This window comes from Lissotriton vulgaris, chromosome 1_1 (genome assembly GCF_964263255.1).
Source record: "Lissotriton vulgaris chromosome 1_1, aLisVul1.2, whole genome shotgun sequence".
In the NCBI taxonomy this organism is placed as follows: Eukaryota; Metazoa; Chordata; class Amphibia; order Caudata; family Salamandridae; genus Lissotriton; species Lissotriton vulgaris.
This window is the reverse complement of record NC_141685.1, coordinates 1,102,304,684-1,102,310,683: the sequence shown is the minus strand read 5'-3', so window position 1 is coordinate 1,102,310,683 and position 6,000 is coordinate 1,102,304,684.

Here is a 6,000-nt window from a genome sequence, read left to right as displayed (position 1 = left end):
ACACTGCTAGGTGAGTGACACTCCACGCAGTCCATCATTTTGTGTTGTTGAAATGTCAGAAATGTGGGCGTGTGAAAGTGATGGGCCCTTGAATGGCGCTGTCTGCTGGTGTGAGTGTTGAAATGTGATGGGTCCGCGGCTGGCGGTGTGAATGTTTTGTATGTGTCACACGTACGAAAGGTGTATGAATGGCCTGTAAAGAGGTTGGTGCCTTGACGTGGCTTTACAGCTCACGAGCTGTGAGTCAGTGGTTCAGTTTATCATACTTTCAATTATACAATTATACGCAGTGTATTTCATTTTTTTGAAATTACTTGCAAATACAATTGTATGTACAGAATCATCACTCACCCTCGTGCCAAATCCAACCAGAATGTGTGTGTGCTTGCGGATTTGATGGCTGTGCAGTAATGTTTGTCTTTTATCTCTTTCTGAAGTAGGGTGTACCTTGTCCCTTATTGTGATTGTTGTAATGTGTTGCTGTTCTTTCCGGATGGTGTCAATGGTCTGGTTTGTATCAGGTATGAAAGGCGCGTGAATGGCCTGTAAAACGGTTGGTGCCTTGTCGTGGCTTTACAGCTCACGAGTTGCGAGTCACTGGTTCGGTTTTTGTGCATTTATTTATTGACAGAGCATTTCATTTTTTGAAATATCTTGTTAATTAAATTTTATGTACTGAACCATCACTCGCCCTCGTGCCAAATCCAACCTGTATGTGTGTGTCTTTGAGGAATAGTTAGCCGTGCCTTGAATGTTTGACTTTTGAGTAACTCTGTTACGGTGTACATTATAGCCATAAATAACTTACTAAATTTAGTTATTATTGTTAAACCATGGAAGTATATGGTCATGTCTTTCTGGTGAATTCTATTGTTGATTTTTATCCAGAATCTCCTGCAAACTTGAAATTGTCTGTCACAATTTCCTTGAATCACACGCTCTCAAATTGAAAACTTAATTCTCCACTGTACGATTTGGACCGTTTCCTGTTGCAGCCACTATGCCTACCCACGCAAGTGAGGTACCATTTTTATCGGGAGACCTGGGGGAACGCTGGGTGGAAGGAAATTTGTGTGTGCCCAGTGATGCCACGCTTTCCCATGCAAATAAGTGTGAAAAAAATGATTTTTTTTTAGCTAAAATTGAGGTTTGCAAGGGATTCTGGGTAAAGGAACGTTGGAGGATCCATGCAAGCCATACCTCCTTGAAAGCCCCCGGGTGTCTACTTTTCAGAAATGTGTGGGTTTGGTAGATTTCCCTAGATGGCCGTCTAGCACGGGGCCAAAAACCCAGGTAACCCCTCTTTCAAAAGCTGGTGGGATTGACATTCAATACCACCAGCTTTTGCAAGAGGGGTTACCTGGGTTTTTGGCCCGTGCTAGACGGCCATCTAGGGAAACCTACCAAACCCACACATTTCTGAAAAGTAGACACCCGGGGGCTTCCAAGGAGGTATGGCTTGCGTGGATCCTCCAACGTTCCTTTACCCAGAATCCCTTGCAAACCTCAATTTTTGCTGGAAAAATCAGTTTTTCCACACTTTTAATGCGTGGGAAAGCGTGGCGTCACTGCGCTCACACCAATTTTCTCCCACCCAGCGTTCCCCCAGGTCTCCCGATAAAAATGGTACCTCACTTGCGTGGGTAGGCATAGTGGCTGCAACAGGAAACAGTCCAAATCGTACGGTGGAGAAATTGCAATACCCAAATGCAAAACAACCTTGATTTTTGGGGGGGGGCACCTGAGTCTTTGGCCCGGGGCTCGGTGGTATTCTTTGGAAACTACCAAACCCAAACAGTTCTGAAAAGTAGACACCCGGGGGAGTCCAGGGAGATATGGCATGCGTAGGTCCCCCAATGTTTTCCTACCCAGAACTCCTTGCAAACCTTAAAATTAGGTAAAAATATCACTTTTCCAAACTTTTTTGCGTGGGATCTCCGTGCCGGCAAAAATGTCCTACCACCCAGCGTTCCCCTTGTTCTCCCGAGTAAAAGGATACCTCACTTGTGTGGGTGGGCCAAAGACCTGTGTCCAAGGCAGGGGGCTTAATTTGTAAAGCTCAAATACTACTTTTTCAAAATTCATTTTCGGACTGTTCTGCTTTGGGTGCCCCCCCCAAAAATCAAGGTTGTTTTGCAATTTGGTATTGTAAATTCACCACCGTACAATTTGAACCGTTTCCTGTTGCAGCCACTATGCCTACCCACGCAAGTGAGATACAATTTTTCTCGGGAGACCTGGTGGAACGCTGGGTGGGTGGAAATTTGTTGATCCACGCAGATTCCGGAACTTTCCACCACAGAAATGTGAGGAAAATGCATTTTTTTTTCCAATTTCTTAGCTTTGCAAGGGATTCTGGGTAAGAGAACCTGGGGGTAGGCAGTCGAGTGACCCCATCCTGAATTCCCCTGGGTGTCTACTTTTCAAAAATGTATAGGTTTGCTAGGTTTCCCTAGGTGCCGGCAGAGCTAGGGTTCAAAAACAAAAGGTAGTCTCTTTGCCCAAAACGTGCACAATTTCACTGAAAAATTGAGTTGTGACCACGTTGCGTTTTGCACTGTTTCCTGTCACAGCCACTATGCCTACCTAGGCAAATGAGATACCATTTTTCTCGGGAGACCTGGGGGAACGCTGGGTGGGTGGAAATTTGTTGATCCACGCAGATTCCGGAACTTTCCACCACAGAAATGTGAGGAAAATGCGTTTTTTTTCTCCAATTTCTTAGCTTTGCAAGGGATTCTGGGTAAGAGAACCTGGGGGTAGGCAGTCGAGTGACCCCATCCTGAATTCCCCTGGGTGTCTACTTTTCAAAAATGTATAGGTTTGCTAGGTTTCCCTAGGTGCCGGCAGAGCTAGGGTTCAAAAACAAAAGGTAGTCTCTTTGCCCAAAACGTGCACAATTTCAGTGAAAAATTGAGTTGTGACCACGTTGCGTTTTGCACTGTTTCCTGTCGCAGCCACTATGCCTACCCAGGCAAATGAGATACCATTTTTCTCGGGAGACCTGGGGGAACGCTGGGTGGGTGGAAATTTGTTGATCCACGCAGATTCCGGAACTTTCCACCACAGAAATGTGAGGAAAATGCGTTTTTTTTCCCAATTTCTTAGCTTTGCAAGGGATTCTGGGTAAGAGAACGTGGGGGTAGGCAGTCGAGTGACCCCATCCTGAATTCCCCTGGGTGTCTACTTTTCAAAAATGTATAGGTTTGCTAGGTTTCCCCAGGTGCCGGCAGAGCTAGGGTTGAAAAAACAAAAGGTAGTCTCTTTGCCCAAAACGTGCACAATTTCACTGAAAAATTGAGTTGTGACCACGTTGCGTTTTGCACTGTTTCCTGTCGCAGCCACTATGCCTACCCAGGCAAATGAGATACCATTTTTCTCGGGAGACCTGGGGGAACGCTGGGTGGGTGGAAATTTGTTGATCCACGCAGATTCCGGAACTTTCCACCACAGAAATGTGAGGAAAATGCGTTTTTTTTCCAATGTCTTAGCTTTGCAAGGGATTCTGGGTAAGAGAACGTGGGGGTAGGCAGTCGAGTGACCCCATCCTGAATTCCCCTGGGTGTCTACTTTTCAAAAATGTATAGGTTTGCTAGGTTTCCCTAGATGCCGGCAGAGCTAGGGTTCAAAAACAAAAGGTAGTCTCTTTGCCCAAAACGTGCACAATTTCACTGAAAAATTGAGTTGTGACCACGTTGTGTTTTGCACTGTTTCCTGTCGCAGCCACTATGCCTACCCAGGCAAATGAGATACCATTTTTCTCGGGAGACCTGGGGGAACGCTGGGTGGGTGGAAATTTGTTGATCCACGCAGATTCCGGAACTTTCCACCACAGAAATGTGAGGAAAATGCGTTTTTTTTCCAATTTCTTAGCTTTGCAAGGGATTCTGGGTAAGAGAACGTGGGGGTAGGCAGTCGAGTGACCCCATCCTGAATTCCCCTGGGTGTCTACTTTTTAAAAATGTATAGCTTTGCTAGGTTTCCCTAGGTGCCGGCAGAGCTAGGGTTCAAAAACAAAAGGTAGTCTCTTTGCCCAAAACGTGCACAATTTCACTGAAAAATTGAGTTGTGACCACGTTGCGGTTTGCACTGTTTCCTGTCGCAGCCACTATGCCTACCCAGGCAAATGAGATACCATTTTTCTCGGGAGACCTGGGGGAATGCTGGGTGGGTTGGAAATTTGTTGATCCACGCAGATTCCGGAACTTTCCACCACAGAAATGTGAGGAAAATGTGTTTTGTTTTCCAATTTCTTAGCTTTGCAAGGGATTCTGGGTAAGAGAACCTGGGGGTAGGCAGTCGAGTGACCCCATCCTGAATTCCCCTGGGTGTCTACTTTTCAAAAATGTATAGGTTTGCTAGGTTTCCCTAGGTTCTGGCAGAGCTAGGGCTCAAAAACAATAGGTAGTCTCTTTGTCCAAAGAGAGCAAGATTTCACTGGGAAATTGAGGTGCGACCACGTTGCGTTTTGCGCTGTTTTCGTGTTGCAGCCACTATGCCTACCCACGCAAGTGAGGTACCATTGTTTTTGGGAGACCTGGGGGAACACTGGGTGGGTGGAAATTTGTTGATCCAAGCAGATTCCAGAACTTTCCTCCACAGAAATGTGAGGAAAATGTGTTCTTTTTGTCAAATTCGTAGGTTTGCAAGGGATTCTGGGTAACAAGACCTGGTGGTAGGCAGTCAAGTCACCCCATCCTGAATTCCCCTACTTTTCAAAAATGTATAGGTTTGCTAGGTTTCCCTAGCTGCCGGTAGAGCTAGGGTGCAAAAACTACAGGTAGGCACTTTGCTAAAAAAGGGTCAATTTGTAACTACAAAATTTAGGTGTCACCACTTTGCATTTTGCGCCGTTTCCTGTCGCAGGCACAAGGGCGACCCACACAAGTGAGGTACCGTTTTTATCGGGAGACTTGGGGTAATTCAGATTTGTAAATCAACTGTTATTACCAATTGAGCTTTTGCGCATTTCTCCCTTTCAATGAAAGACATTGTGTAAAAAAAAAAAAGATTTTGAAAAATGACCAATAATTCTCATGCTAGTATGAGTATTCCCAATTTTCAAAATTAGCAATAATATACTGTTTCTGAACTCTATATTTTGTACCCAATTCAGAAATACATAGGTGTCTTTCATACAGATTTTTCCATGTATACATTTTCCAAGACAAAGTGCTCTATACCCAGTAAATGAAAAAATACCATTGCAAGTTGCTGCTCAGTTTTTGGATCTGGGTTCGTCGGGTTCTTGGTGAAACTACAAGTCCTATATATCCCCACAACCAGGAAGGTCTAACGGATGTAACAGTATATTGCTTTCTAAGAGCTGTCAAAACTAGAAAAAGTTATAGGTGAAAACGTTGAGACAAAAGGCTGTTTTTTTCAACAAATTTTCAATTATTCCAATATTTAACTGTTAGTTTCTATAAAGAAACCTTCATGGATTTAGACAAATGACCCCTTTCTGAATTCAGAATTTTGTCTACTTTTTGAAAATGTACAGCTGTCTAGGATCCATTATTGCTTTCAAACTCATTTCTACCATTAACTGGAAGGAGGTGGAAAGCTCTAAAAATAGCAAAAATAGGCTATGTCCCAGAAAAATGCCAAAACTGTGTGAAAAATGTCGGTTCTCTGACAAAAGACTGTCATTTCCTAAAAGCTGAGAAAATGGAGATTTCAGCCCCACAAACCCTTTTTTGATAACATTTTCAGGGAAAAACCCAGAGGCTTTCATTTGCAGCCCGTTTTTCCCATTTTTCTGAAAAAAACAAAAAAATCACTATATTTTGGTTAATTTCGGGGACCCCTCCAAGGTAATCCACAAACCCTGGGCACCTTTAGAATCCACATGATGTTGGAAGAAAAGGACGCAAATTTGGCGTGGATACCTTATGTGGTCAAAAAGTTACAAGGGCCTAAGTGCGCACTACCCCAAATTGCCAAAAAAGGGCTTAGCACAGGAGGGGAAAAGGCCTAGCAGCGAAGGGGTTAACATTC